General features: G+C 39.9%; 1 protein-coding gene across 1 annotated transcript in view; it reads right to left on the bottom strand.

Annotated features, from left to right (window-relative positions):
- MED13 (mediator complex subunit 13) overlaps positions 1 to 16444 on the bottom strand; it is a 1182528-nt gene that overhangs the window by 1104322 nt on the left and 61762 nt on the right. The window lies entirely within an intron of this gene.

Raw genomic sequence — 16444 nt, 5'->3', positions numbered from 1 at the left:
CAAAGTGGTCTGGAACTCAGAACTGACAACTGGTAATAATTCTAATGTATTTGGGAATACTGATTGATTTCTCAACTTGTCCTCCCAGATTGGCGAGACGTGACATCGTTAAAATAGTGTGGTAATTTACATCACACTAATCTCAAATTTAATTTCTTTATTCTCTCTCGTACAGTGGCCATTGTTATTCACTCCTATTTTTCTCTAAGGCTGCATTCTGTTGACACTTGTCAACAGGGTTGATTCGATTTAAATCACTTGTCAGTAAGAACGATTTAAATCATGGTTTTCATTTTTAGAATACGTTTTTAGATAATTTTTTCCAGTTATATCAGACCATTACTGTTTTGGTTATATATATCATTAGATATGCAGAGAAAGATCTTTGAAATGAATGAAATTATTTGGAGGTGAACTAACTCCAGTTACATTGGTTAATAATTCATAGTGATCAACTGTTCACCTGTACTTTATTGGAAGAAGAAAAATAATGATTACTTCAATAAAAATTCAAATAGTTTTATTTAACTAAAAGTTTCTAAAACTAACATTTTTCATGATTTTTATTTTTTTTAGTGTGCAAGGGTGGTATTTTCTAAATGTTTCAATCCCTTTATGGTATCAGATTTTAAAAAAAAGAAAACCTCAAACATTTGGTTTTTGTACCTATGTACATATGTGAACTTTATGCAGAATACATGCAGGGGGTAAAACACCACAAAAAATAAATTGCATAAAAACGTTTTCACAAGATGCCACCCGTTTACCTTACTTGTTCCCCCATTTATTTGTAGATATAAAAAAAAAAAATTGCTTAATGAAACAAGGGGATCATTGAGGCCTGAAACCAACAACAAAATGAGGCTGTTAGTACTAGGTGACTTTTCTTACTATCACTTGATAAACATAAAGACATTGTTTTTCAAGATGACTCCTCAAGTATAATGGCTTCTCCGAAGGAATTCCTTAGCTCAAGGCTTTTTTTCTAGACATTAGCTGTGCCTCAAGAATTCGCCTTCACGCCCTTCCATCTGCATACTGCCATACTAATTTCTAAAAGAAGTTAGTCAGAGGCGCCGGTCTAGTGTACCTAAGCCTCGTTCTTAAAGGGACAGTCAACATCAGAATTTTTGTTGTTTAAAAAAGATAGATAATCCCTTAATTACCAATTCTCCAGTTTTGCATAACCAACACAGTTATAATTATACACATTTTACCTCTGTAATTACCTTGTATCTAAGACTCAGCAGACTGCCCCCTTATTTCAGTTCTTTTGACAGACTTGCATTTTAGCCAATTAGAGCTGTCTCCATGGTAAATTCACGTGCATGAGCTCAATGTTATCTATATGAAATGCGTGAAGTAATGGCCTCTAGGGGTGAAAAACTATCAAAATGCATTTAGATTAGAGTTGGCCTTCAAGGTCTAAGAAATTAGCATATGAACCTCCTAGGTTTATCTTTCAACTAAGAATAGCAAAAGAACAAAGCAAAATTGGTGATTAACGTAAATTGGAAAGTTGTTTAAAATTACATGCCCTATTTGAAACATGAAAGTTTTTCTTGGACTTGAATGTCCCTTTAAAGGATCGCACTCCTCCCAAGTGCGATATAAGTATTCAATGTAGAAAAGTATGGTTATAGAACGCGTGCTTATAACAGCAAAGGTTTCTGAAAATTTATGATAATATGATAATCATAAAAGTGTATATTATTCAATCTACGTATATATGTTTATAAAAAATGTATCTATAATAATAATCAAGAGTATATTCTATAACAGCAAAGGTTTCTAAAAATCTATGATATAGTCATAAGAGTGTATAATATTAAAACGACAATAATCAATATGTTTGTAAAAATATTTAGATACATTTATAAAAAAAACATATGAACCGCTCTGCAGACTAGACACCAAATCATTTTTATAATAAATAACTGTGCAAAAAGATAAATAAAAAAAATAAAAAAAGGTCCAGTGTAGGGACGTCTTCCTTATATTGTAGCGTTTCTACTTAAAAACAAACAAACAGTCTCTAAGGTACCTTGATATTTAAGAGAAAACGAAGTCCGTGTTCAGAGAGAGCTCACTGACTGTGTACGTGCTGCGTTCAGCCCCAGTGTGGTCACGTGATAAGCCTCAAACAGTGAGCGGTTGGTAGTGTATGCTGTCTTTACGTCACTCAAAATGAACCCGCAAATTGAATCTATGTATCCGTTTGTATCAGACACAAGTTCAGATAATATTTCTCAGTGATTTCATCTCTTTTCATACGCTCACCACAATACAGGCTGAACATACATCCGTTTGTCAGTAATGTTAGATACCCAACTCACTGTGCTTCTCCACAGTCCCATAATTTTTACAGGTTTTCTGATGCTTCCTTTGCTCTTCTCTCACAAGAGCTGGAATGCTTAATAGTAAAGTGTTCAGAGGTTTAATCACTCTTATTGGAGTATTGTATACGCGTTTCACCCGCAATGGGCTTCATCAAGATACTCAAAGTCCTTTCTCCTGCTTTTAAAAGGTGTCAGCACTGGTATTGCAATTCCTTCATTTGATTGGATCGTCTGAATCTTTGTATTTTTAAAGGTGGAATTGAAAGTAAAAGGTGGAATTTTTCAAAATTTATTAACATTGCTTGAGTATATTTGTAGTTATTATACATCAAGTGACCATATAAAATTTAAAATCAAGATATATAAAATATATAAAAATCCTCACTATAATATTAAAACACATTTTAACAATGTTAAAAAAAGATGATGTCTAGTATTCCTCTTTTGTATTAACAAGGAGCAGGTTATCTTACAATACAAAGATGACATTTAACTTAAACCATATATAAAATATAACAATTTCTATAATATTTGTATTAGCCGTATGGGGAATAAATATTATATAATCAAATGTAATAGTCATTTAGATAAGAAACGATAGATCCAATTCTGAGTTTAGACCATTTGCTGCTGAGCGACACTGGAGGATATCTCCGAGTTCAGCTGACTTTCTTCACTACAAGTTCATCCTGAACTCCTACTATTCTGCCCTTAATCTTTATAATCAACAATACTTCTCTAATCTCAGCACTACTTTTTCCTCTAACCCAAAACGTCCGTCTTCCACATTCAATACTCTTCTCCGCCCACCCCCACCTCCTAATACAACTTCTCTCTAATCTCAAGATTTTAAGTTTCAGCCCTTATACTGTCCTCCCACCTCACTACCTGTCCCCTCGACCCAATCCCCTCACAGTTACTCCCCTCCCTCTCTTCTATCCTCAACCCCATACTCGCACACATTTTCAACCTTAATCTCAGCACTGGTATATTTCCCTCATCTCTAAAACATGCACTGGTCACACCTATCCTCAAAAAACCTTCCCTCACTCCAACCTCCCCATTCAACAACGGTCCTATAGCCCTACTCCCTCTTGCCTCAAAGCTCCTTGGAAAAGCTAGTATATGCACGTCTAACCCATTTCCTTACACTAAATTCTTAACCCACTGCAATCTGGATTTCGACCCCATCACTCCAGAGACAGCAATTGTCAAGGTTATCAACGACCTACTTACAGCAAAATCCAAATGCCACTCCTCTCTGTTTATCCTCCATGATCTGTCTGCAGCCTTTGACACGTTTGACCACCCTCTTTTGCTCCAAACCCTCTAATCCTTCGGAATCTGCGACACAGCTCTCTTGTGGTTCTATTCCCATCTATCTAAACGTACCTTTAGTGTAGCCTTCTCCGGAGCATCCTCTGCACCGTTACCACTTTCTGTTGGGGTACCCCAAGGCTCTGTCCTTGGTCCACTTCTCCTTAATCTATAAGTCATCATTAGGTTCCTTAATCAAGTCCCACGGGTTTCAATATCATTTGTATGCCAATGACACCCAAAACTACCTCTATGCACCAGATCTACCTCCTTCCTTACTAAACCGTGTCATTAACCGTCTCTCATATCTCATCTTGGATGTCCTCTCACTACCTTAAGCTAAATCTCTCCAAAACTGAACTCCTTATTTTTCCCCCTTCTTCCAAAATCTCCACCCCCCCCCCATTTTCTATAACAGTTGAAAATTCCATCATTACCCCTACCCCACATGCCTGATGTCTTGGGGTCACACTTGACTCAGACCTTTCTTTCACTCCTCACATTCAGTCCTTTGCTAAAGCCTGCCGCTTCCACCTTAAAAACATCTCTAAAATTAGAAATTTCCTCACACAAGACACAACTAAGATTTTAATCCACTGTCTCATCCTTTCCCGTCTCGACTACTGCAACTCTGTCCTCTCTGGTCTACTTAGCTCCTTTAAAATCCATAATGAATGCCTCTGCCAGAGTCCTCTTCCTTATACGTCGCTCTTCATCTGCTGCACCTCTCTGCCAATCCCTTCACTGGCTTCCTCTTGCCTCCAGGATTAAACACAAAATCCAAACTCTGACATACAAAGCCCTCAACTGCACTGCTCCCCCTACATTTCAGACCTTGTCTCCTGATACGCTTCCTCCTGTCCCCTTAGCTCTGCTCACGATCTCCTACTCTCCTCCTCTCTTGTTACTTCCTCGCATTCCCGTTTACAGGACTTCTCCTGACTGGCCCCCATCTTGTGGAACTCCCTGCCTCACTCCACAAGACTCTCCCCTAGTTTTAACAGCTTCCCTAAAGACTCTACTATTCAGGGATACATACAACCAAAACTAACCTTTCCTAACTCTATTGCTTTCCCCTTGAACCCCTTTGAATGTAAGCCTATGAGCCAAGCTGTTTGTAGATTGCCTTCATAAGTGCCGATTACAACAGTGCAACTCTCGGCAGGGCCCTCTACCCATTTGATCCCTATAAATTTAAACATGTATACCAACTATGTTTATAGCGTTCTACAAATACCTGATGATAATAATGATGATGATAATAATAATAATAATGTCTAGGGTATGTATGAATTCTGCTTCCTTTTGTAATAATTTGTTTTCATAGTTCCCTCTCCAAATCATTTTTATTATGCAAATACCCCAGAATTTGAAGTCTGACAGCTTATTGGCATGTACCTCCTTAAAATGCTGGTATAAGTGGGTGTCCTGTTTCCCATTCTCTATAGTCCAAAGGTGTTTTTGTATACTCTCTCTCTCTCAACGTTCTAGTCGTTTTCCCTATATACTGCTTTTTACACAAGCATTCTATCATCTAAATTTTTCCTCTGTCTTGGCATCTAATCGTATCATTGATTTTATATTTTATTTGTGTTTGGTGTAAAATAAACTCTTTGATTTTGGAACTATGCTGGCATGATTTACATCCAAAACAAGGAAATAAACCCTTCAAATCATTGCCCATCAGGTCTACTTGCTCAGTTCTATTAGTTTTTACTTAACTTAATTCACTAGGGACTGCTTTTAAATTCTTTGCTTTTCTGTAGACAATTTTCAGGTATGGGGTTATTTTATTGCCTATTATTGGATCATTAAGTATAAGATGTCAATGGCGCTCTACAAAAACCTGATACCTGATAATGTTTATTCATTATCTTCCTGAGACTTCTAAATTCCTAATTATAATCAGTTAACAAGGTTACATTGATCAAATTGCCATCTATTTTTTGAGAGTTGTGTGTCTGTTTATCTTTATATGTTAATAGTGATCGTCTTTCCCTCATTTCTACCTCACATTTAGCTCCTGTAATTAGTAATTTCTTATACCCTTTTTCCATAAATTTTTGTTCTAACACTTCCGTCTGAGCTAGATCATCATCTAGCCTAAAGCAATTTCTACGGAGTCGAAGACAATGACTTTTTGGAGCATATTCCTTCCATCTTCTAAGATGGCAGCTTTCTGAATGAATTAAATTGTTAGCATCCACTTCTTTAAAGTGTGTCCTTGTGATCAATTCATCTTCTATCACTTGTATAGTTAAATCTAAGAAGGTTATATTCTCTTTGCTAATTGTGCTGGTAAATATCAGTCCTATGTCATTGGTATTCATATCGGACAGGAAAATGTCTAAGTCTTGACCCCCTTATCCCCATATAAAGATGGTATCATCTATATAGCGATGATATAGCACAAGGTTAGCACCAAGTGGATGATTCTGGGAGAAATCTTGTTCCCAAAGGCCCATAAACAAATTTGCATAACCTTGTGCCCATCGCTGTACCCTACCTGTTGCAAATAAAAAAAAATAAAAAACACCATTAAATGAAAAGTAATTGTGATTTAATATAAAACACATAAAACACAGACATCACTTTTAATTTTCTTAAATATTAAGGTACCTTAGAGACTAAGTTTGTTTTTAGGTGGAAATGCTACAATATTATAAGGGAGACGTCCCTACACTGGACTTTTTTTTTTTTTGCACTGTTTTTATTTGCTATAAAAACGATTTGGTGTCTAGTCCACAGAGCGGTTCATATGTTTATTAATGAATTCAATTAAATATTTATATAAACATATATAGATTGTAGTTTAATATTATACACTCTTATGACTATCATATTTTCAGAAACCTTTGCTGTTATAAATACCCGTTCTATAACCCTTCTTTTCTACATACTGTCATACTACTCACACTTCGCATCATGGCTGTTTACCCTACTTATTGTGCACACAATTCTAGTTCCTGTGTGCACATTCTACACACTGACAGCACTGTTGTGTGACTAAGTGTGCATACATTGGGGACATCCACACAGCAAACATAAGCATGATTATCTGCCACTAGGACTGTGAGAAGTTAAAGCAAAAATTGGAATATATATATATATTATATAATATATGTGTGTGTGTCATACAGACCTTTATTTTAACCCCTTAATGACCAAGGACGTACGCCACACGTCCTCAAAAAAAATACACTTAATGACCGAGGACGTGTGGCGTACGTCCTTGGTCTGGAAAGCAGCTGGAAGCGATCCTGCTCGCTTCCAGCTGCTTTCCGGTTATTGCAGTGATGCCTCGATATCGAGGCATCCTGCAATAACCCCCCTTGGCCATCCGATGCAGAGAGAGCCACTCTGTGGCCCTCTCTGCACCGGACATCGGTGGCCGGTATCGTTGGTGGGTGGGAGCAAGTCTGGGAGGCAGGTGGGCGGCCATCGATGTGCCGGGTGGAGTGGGGCGGGATCGGGTACGGGACATACGGGGGCGCGCACGGGAGCGCGCGCGTGCACGGGGGGGTGGCGGGCGGGCGCGTGCACGGGGTGGGAGGGAACCGCTACACTGCAGAAAAAAAAGGTTAAGAAAAGTTAAAAAAAAAACTAATAAAAAAATAATAGTAATAATCTAAGGGTTCCTGAAGGGGTGGGGGGTTGGTCTTGGGGGGGGGGGGGAAGCTACACTACAGAAAAGGGCAGAAAAAAAAAACCAAAAATCATACTTTTTTTTACTAAACTGGGTACTGGCAGACAGCTGCCAGTACCCAAGATGGCGCCCATTAAGGCAGAGGGGGAGGGTTAGAAAGCTGCTTGGTGGGGGATCAGTGAGGTTAGGGGCTAAGGGGGGATCCTACACAGCAGCATATGTAAATATGCCCCAAAAAAAAAGCCCAAATAACAGAATTTATGTTTACCTGATAAATTTCTTTCTCCAACGGTGTGTCCGGTCCACGGCGTCATCCTTACTTGTGGGATATTCTCTTCCCCAACAGGAAATGGCAAAGAGCCCAGCAAAGCTGGTCACATGATCCCTCCTAGGCTCCGCCTACCCCAGTCATTCGACCGACGTTAAGGAGGAATAATAGCATAGGAGAAACCATATGGTACCGTGGTGACTGTAGTTAAAGAAAATAAATTATCAGACCTGATTAAAAAACCAGGGCGGGCCGTGGACCGGACACACCGTTGGAGAAAGAAATTTATCAGGTAAACATAAATTCTGTTTTCTCCAACATAGGTGTGTCCGGTCCACGGCGTCATCCTTACTTGTGGGAACCAATACCAAAGCTTTAGGACACGGATGAAGGGAGGGAGCAAATCAGGTCACCTAAATGGAAGGCACCACGGCTTGCAAAACCTTTCTCCCAAAAATAGCCTCAGAAGAAGCAAAAGTATCAAACTTGTAAAATTTGGTAAAAGTGTGCAGTGAAGACCAAGTCGCTGCCCTACATATCTGATCAACAGAAGCCTCGTTCTTGAAGGCCCATGTGGAAGCCACAGCCCTAGTGGAATGAGCCGTGATTCTTTCGGGAGGCTGCCGTCCGGCAGTCTCGTAAGCCAATCTGATGATGCTTTTAATCCAAAAAGAGAGAGAGGTAGAAGTTGCTTTTTGACCTCTCCTTTTACCTGAATAAACAACAAACAGGGAAGATGTTTGTCTAAAATCCTTTGTAGCATCTAAATAGAATTTTAGAGCGCGAACAACATCCAAATTGTGCAACAAGCGTTCCTTCTTTGAAACTGGTTTCGGACACAGAGAAGGTACGATAATCTCCTGGTTAATGTTTTTGTTAGAAACAACTTTTGGAAGAAAACCAGGTTTAGTACGTAAAACCACCTTATCTGCATGGAACACCAGATAAGGAGGAGAACACTGCAGAGCAGATAATTCTGAAACTCTTCTAGCAGAAGAAATTGCAACTAAAAACAAAACTTTCCAAGATAATAACTTAATATCAACGGAATGTAAGGGTTCAAACGGAACCCCCTGAAGAACTGAAAGAACTAGATTGAGACTCCAAGGAGGAGTCAAAGGTTTGTAAACAGGCTTGATTCTAACCAGAGCCTGAACAAAGGCTTGAACATCTGGCACAGCTGCCAGTTTTTTGTGAAGTAACACCGACAAGGCAGAAATCTGTCCCTTCAGGGAACTTGCCGATAATCCTTTTTCCAATCCTTCTTGAAGGAAGGATAGAATCCTAGGAATCTTAACCTTGTCCCAAGGGAAACCTTTAGATTCACACCAACAGATATATTTTTTCCAAATTTTGTGGTAAATCTTTCTAGTTACAGGCTTTCTGGCCTGAACAAGAGTATCGATAACAGAATCTGAGAAACCTCGCTTCGATAAAATCAAGCGTTCAATCTCCAAGCAGTCAGCTGGAGTGAAACCAGATTCGGATGTTCGAACGGACCCTGAACAAGAAGGTCTCGTCTCAAAGGTAGCTTCCAAGGTGGAGCCGATGACATATTCACCAGATCTGCATACCAAGTCCTGCGTGGCCACGCAGGAGCTATCAAGATCACCGACGCCCTCTCCTGATTGATCCTGGCTACCAGCCTGGGGATGAGAGGAAACGGCGGGAACACATAAGCTAGTTTGAAGGTCCAAGGTGCTACTAGTGCATCCACTAGAGCCGCCTTGGGATCCCTGGATCTGGACCCGTAGCAAGGAACTTTGAAGTTCTGACGAGAGGCCATCAGATCCATGTCTGGAATGCCCCAAAGTTGAGTGACTTGGGCAAAGATTTCCGGATGGAGTTCCCACTCCCCCGGATGCAATGTCTGACGACTCAGAAAATCCGCTTCCCAATTTTCCACTCCCGGGATGTGGATAGCAGACAGGTGGCAGGAGTGAGACTCCGCCCATAGAATAATCTTGGTCACTTCTTCCATCGCTAGGGAACTCCTTGTTCCCCCCTGATGGTTGATGTACGCAACAGTCGTCATGTTGTCTGATTGAAACCGTATGAACTTGGTCCTCGCTAGCTGAGGCCAAGCCTTGAGAGCATTGAATATCGCTCTCAGTTCCAGAATATTTATCGGTAGAAGAGATTCTTCCCGAGACCAAAGACCCTGAGCTTTCAGGGATCCCCAGACCGCGCCCCAGCCCATCAGACTGGCGTCGGTCGTGACAATGACCCACTCTGGTCTGTGGAATGTCATCCCTCGTGACAGGTTGTCCAGGGACAGCCACCAACGGAGTGAGTCTCTGGTCCTCTGATTTACTTGTATCTTTGGAGACAAGTCTGTATAGTCCCCATTCCACTGACTGAGCATGCACAGTTGTAATGGTCTTAGATGAATGCGCGCCAAAGGAACTATGTCCATTGTCGCTACCATCAACCCGATCACTTCCATGCACTGAGCTACGGAAGGAAGAGGAACGGAATGAAGTATTCGACAAGAGTCCAGAAGCTTTGTCTTTCTGGCCTCTGTTAGAAAAATCCTCATTTCTGAGGAGTCTATAATTGTTCCCAAGAAGGGAACCCTTGTTGACGGGGATAGAGAACTCTTTTCCACGTTCACTTTCCAGCCGTGCGATCTGAGAAAGGCCAGGACGATGTCCGTGTGAGCCTTTGCTCGAGGGAGGGACGACGCTTGAATCAGAATGTCGTCCAGGTAAGGTACAACTGCAATGCCCCTTGGTCTTAGCACAGCTAGAAGGGACCCTAGTACCTTTGTGAAAATCCTTGGAGCAGTGGCTAATCCGAAAGGAAGCGCCACGAACTGGTAATGTTTGTCCAGGAATGCAAACCTTAGGAACCGATGATGTTCCTTGTGGATAGGAATATGTAGATACGCATCCTTTAAATCCACCGTGGTCATGAATTGACCTTCCTGGATGGAAGGAAGGATAGTTCGAATGGTTTCCATCTTGAAAGATGGGACCTTGAGAAATTTGTTTAAGATCTTGAGATCTAGGATTGGTCTGAACGTTCCCTCTTTTTTGGGAACTATGAACAGATTGGAGTAGAACCCCATCCCTTGTTCTCTCAATGGAACAGGATGAATCACTCCCATTTTTAACAGGTCTTCTACACAATGTAAGAACGCCTGTCTTTTTATGTGGTCTGAAGACAACTGAGACCTGTGGAACCTTCCCCTTGGGGGAAGTCCCTTGAATTCCAGAAGATAACCCTGGGAGACTATTTCTAGCGCCCAAGGATCCAGAACATCTCTTGCCCAAGCCTGAGCGAAGAGAGAGAGTCTGCCCCCCACCAGATCCGGTCCCGGATCGGGGGCCGATATTTCATGCTGTCTTGGTAGCAGTGGCAGGTTTCTTTGCCTGCTTTCCCTTGTTCCAGCCTTGCATTGGTCTCCAAGCTGGCTTGGCCTGAGAAGTATTACCCTCTTGCTTAGAGGACGTAGCACCTTGGGCTGGTCCGTTTTTACGAAAGGGACGAAAATTAGGTCTATTTTTTGCCTTGAAAGGCCGATCCTGAGGAAGGGCATGGCCCTTACCCCCAGTGATATCAGAGATAATCTCTTTCAAGTCAGGACCAAACAGCGTTTTCCCCTTGAAAGGAATGTTTAGTAGCTTGTTCTTGGAAGACGCATCAGCCGACCAAGATTTCAACCAAAGCGCTCTGCGCGCCACAATAGCAAACCCAGAATTCTTAGCCGCTAACTTAGCCAATTGCAAAGAGGCGTCTAGAGTGAAAGAATTAGCCAATTTGAGAGCATTGACTCTGTCCATAATCTCCTCATAAGGAGGAGAGTCACTATCGAGCACCTTAATCAGTTCATCAAACCAGAAATATGCGGCTGTAGTGACAGGGACAATGCATGAAATGGGTTGTAGAAGGTAACCCTGCTGAACAAACATCTTTTTAAGCAAACCTTCTAATTTTTTATCCATAGGATCTTTGAAAGCACAACTATCCTCTATGGGAATAGTGGTGCGTTTGTTTAAAGTAGAAACCGCTCCCTCGACCTTGGGGACTGACTGCCATAAGTCCTTTCTGGGGTCGACCATAGGAAACAATTTTTTAAATATGGGGGGAGGGACGAAAGGAATACCGGGCCTTTCCCATTCTTTATTAACAATGTCCGCCACCCGCTTGGGTATAGGAAAAGCTTCTGGGAGCCCCGGCACCTCTAGGAACTTGTCCATTTTACATAGTTTCTCTGGGATGACCAAATTTTCACAATCATCCAGAGTGGATAATACCTCCTTAAGCAAAATGCGGAGATGTTCCAATTTAAATTTAAAAGTAATCACATCAGATTCAGCCTGCTGAGAAATGTTCCCTAAATCAGTAATTTCTCCCTCAGACAAAACCTCCCTGGCTCCCTCAGATTGGGTTAGGGGCCCTTCAGAGATATTAATATCAGCGTCGTCATGCTCTTCAGTAACTAAAACAGAGCATCCACGCTTACGCTGACAAGGGTTCATTTTGGCTAAAATGTTTTTGACAGAATTATCCATTACAGCCGTTAATTGTTGCATAGTAAGGAGTATTGGCGCGCTAGATGTACTAGGGGCCTCCTGAGTGGGCAAGACTCGTGTAGACGAAGGAGGGAATGATGCAGTACCATGCTTACTCCCCTCACTTGAGGAATCATCTTGGGCATCATTGTCATTATCACATAAATCACATTTATTTAAATGAATAGGAATTCTGGCTTCCCCACATTCAGAACACAGTCTATCTGGTAGTTCAGACATGTTAAACAGGCATAAACTTGATAAGAAAGTACAAAAAACGTTTTGAAATAAAACCGTTACTGTCACTTTAAATTTTAAACTGAACACACTTTATTACTGCAATTGCGAAAAAACATGAAGGAATTGTTCAAAATTCACCAAACTTTCACCACAGTGTCTTAAAGCCTTGAAAATATTGCACACCAATTTTGGAAGCTTTAACCCTTAAAATAACGGAACCGGAGCCGTTTTAAGCTTTAACCCCTTTACAGTCCCTGGTATCTGCTTTGCTGAGACCCAACCAAACCCAAGGGGAATACGATACCAAATGATGCCTTCAGAAGTCTTTTATCAGTATCAGAGCTCCTCTCACATGCGACTGCATGCCATGCCTCTCAAAAACAAGTGCGCAACACCGGCGCGAAAATGAGACTCTGCCTATGCTTTGGGAAAGCCCCTAAAGAATAAGGTGTCTAAAACAGTGCCTGCCGATATAATTATATCAAAATACCCAGAATAAATGATTCCTCAAGGCTAAATAAGTGTTAATATCAATCGATTTAGCCCAAAAAATGTCTACAGTCTAAATAAGCCCTTGTGAAGCCCTTATTTACAATCGTAATAAACATGGCTTACCGGATCCCATAGGGAAAATGACAGCTTCCAGCATTACATCGTCTTGTTAGAATGTGTCATACCTCAAGCAGCAAAGGACTGCAAACTGTTCCCCCAACTGAAGTTAATGCTCTCAACAGTCCTGTGTGGAACAGCCATGGATTTTAGTTACGGTTGCTAAAATCATTTTCCTCATACAAACAGAATTCTTCATCTCTTTTCTGTTTCTGAGTAAATAGTACGTACCAGCACTATTTGAAAATAACAAACTCTTGATTGAATAATGAAAAACTACAGTTAAACACTAAAAAACTCTAAGCCATCTCCGTGGAGATGTTGCCTGTACAACGGCAAAGAGAATGACTGGGGTAGGCGGAGCCTAGGAGGGATCATGTGACCAGCTTTGCTGGGCTCTTTGCCATTTCCTGTTGGGGAAGAGAATATCCCACAAGTAAGGATGACGCCGTGGACCGGACACACCTATGTTGGAGAAATAGCTTTTATTTTAGTACTGGCAGAGTTTCTGCCAGTACTTAAGATGGCGGGGATAATTGTGGGGTGGGGGAGGGAAGAGAGCTGTTTGGGAGGGATCAGGGGGTCTGATGTTTTAGGTGGGAGGCTGAGCTCTACACTAAAGCTAAAATTAACCCTGCAAGCTCCCTACAAGCTACATAATTAACCCCATCACTGCTAGCCATAATACAAGTGTGATGCGCAGCGGCATTTGGCGGCCTTCTTATTACCACAAAGCAACGCCAAAGCCATATATGTCTGCTATTTCTGAATAAAGGGGATCCCAGAGAAGCATTTACAACCATTTGTGCCATAATTGCACAAGCTGTTTGTAAATGATTTCAGTGAGAAACCTAAAATTGTGAAAAATTTAACGTTTTTTTTAATTTGATCGCATTTGGCGGTGAAATGGTGGCATGAAATATACCAAAATTGGCCTAGATCAAAACTTTGGGTTGTCTACTACACTACACTAAAGCTAAAATTACCCCTAAAAGCTCCCTACATGCTCTCTAATTAACCCCTTCACTGCTGGGCATAATACACGTGTAGTGCGCAGTGGCATTTAGCAGCCTTCTAATTACCAAAAAGCAATGCCAAAGCCATATATGTCTGCTATTTCTGAACAAAGGGGATCCCAGAGAATAATTTACAATAATTTAAGCCATAATTGCACAAGCTGTTTGTAAATAATTTCAGTGAGAAACCAAAAGATTGTGAAAAAATTAGTGAAAAAGTGAACAATTTTTTGTATTTAATCGCATTTGGCGGTGAAATAGTGGCATGAAATATATCAAAATGGGCCTAGATCAATACTTTGGGTTGTCTACTAAAAAAAAAATATATACATGTCAATGGATATTCAGAGATTCCTGACAGATATCAGTGTTCTAATGTAACTAGCGCTAATTTTGAAAAATAATGGTTTGGAAATAGCAAAGTGCTACTTGTATTTATGGCCCTATAACTTGCAAAAAAAGCAAAGAAGATGTAAACATTGGGTATTTCTAAACTCAGGACAAAATTTAGAAACTATTTAGCATGGGTGTTTTTTGGTGGTTGTAGATGTGTAACAGATTTTGGGGGTCAAAGTTAGAAAAAGTGTGTTTTTTTCCATTTTTTCCTCATATTTTATAATTTTTTTTATAGTAAATTATAAGATATGATGAAAATAATGGTATTTTTAGAAAGTCCATTTAATGGCGAGAAAAACTGTATATAATATGTGTGGGTACAGTAAATGAGTAAGAGGAAAATTACAGCTAAACACAAACACCGCAGAAATGTAAAAATAGCCTTGGTCCCAAACGGACAAAAAATGGAAAAGTGCTGTGGTCATTAAGGGGTTAAAGAACATATTCCCCTCCTTCATGCCACAAGAAAATTAGAAGAAGAAGTATTGTTGCTCCCAAAAAGATGACATATCCCCAGGGTGCTAGTTTGCCTGGGGATCTCATGCTCTGCTGAACCTCTTTCAAGAAGAGGACATAGACAGTGTTTGCAGGCAGGATAGAACAGCCACTTAACACTAACCAGAATACTGCTCTGGCTGCGTGAAATGCTGGCAATTGTACTTCCCAGACATGGCTAGAGAAACGATACCATGAGAACAAAACAAAATTAGATAACAGAAGTAAATGTGACATTTATTTAAAATTGTATGCCGTTTCTGAATCATTAACATTTAATTTTGACTTTACTGTCCCTTTAATGCCATTGCTCCCCTGCAAATATATGTACAGTACACAGAATCAACCCATACTAAGTTTCAAGAAGCTCACTGAATAGAAGATTGTGTGAAGTGGAACAGATCTGCACAAGGACCCAAGTGTGAGGAGGGAAGGGCAAGCATTAAAAATAATATAATGTTATCGTTTTAGTTAAATAAAACTATTTCAATGATTAACAATCATTTTTCTCCTTCCAATAAAGTACAGGTGAAAAGTTGATCAAATATGAATGATTATCAAATGTAACTGGAGATAGTTCACCTCCAAATAATTTAATTCCTTCAATTACCTATCTATGCATATCTAATGATATATAAACAAATCAGTAATGGTCTGATATAACTGGAAAAAATAAATAAATCTGAAAATTTTTAAAATTGAAAACCATGATTTAAATCTGTCTTACTGACTAGTGATTTATATCAAATCCCCCCTGAATGTATATGAAGCAAAAGCTCAAGAAAAAAAAAATGTATGCTTCCCTGATAAATTACATTTATTTCATTATGGTGAGAGTGAACGAGCCATCAAGTGGGATTAAAGTCCAGTCTGACAGGAGGCGGCAAAACACCCCAGAGCTTTAATCTCTCCCACTTTCCCATGATTCCTTAGTCACACATATGGCCAAGAGAAAAGGAAAGGAAAAGCAGGGTAAAAAAGTGCAAACTGCTACTTCCACCAATTTAATGAAAAAACAAGGACGGGTCTTGTGTACTTTTACCATCATGAAACACATTTCTCAGGTGAGAGTCTACAAAACTTCACATGTGGAATCCCAGAGTATTAGAAATTGCTCAGTTTTCAGAGCTAAATTACATGAAAGGGGTACAAAATAATGAAAATATTTGCAATTAGTAGTATGCATAAACAAACATTTTATTACACAAATCTCAAGGTGTTCACTGTCCCTTTAATACCATGTGATGGCTCGTGGACTCTCCCCATATTATGAAAAAAAAAAAGATGTTTACATGCAATAAGTACAAAAGATTAAAATGGCTTCACCACAAGCACGTGAAATAGCTCAGCATAAAAATGGGATATTTTACATAAACATTTAATATGGGTTTAAAAAGTTTACTGGTAAAACTACTTTGAGTACAACCAAAGGAATAACTAAAATAGCGGAAAATTAATGTTTGTTTTTACAGTCAGTGAAGTATTCACTGTTCCTTGGCCATTTTAGAGAGATGTACAATAAGTTAGGTTTTGAGGGTGTAGTAGGTGACTTTGCTCAGCTACAAACAAGTAATAAGTAATAATAATAAAATATTTTAACA

The sequence above is a fragment of the Bombina bombina genome, chromosome 3, assembly GCF_027579735.1.
Source record: "Bombina bombina isolate aBomBom1 chromosome 3, aBomBom1.pri, whole genome shotgun sequence".
Classification (NCBI taxonomy): Eukaryota; Metazoa; Chordata; class Amphibia; order Anura; family Bombinatoridae; genus Bombina; species Bombina bombina.
Note: the sequence above shows the minus strand (reverse complement) of the source record. Positions and strands in the feature narration are given on the sequence as shown.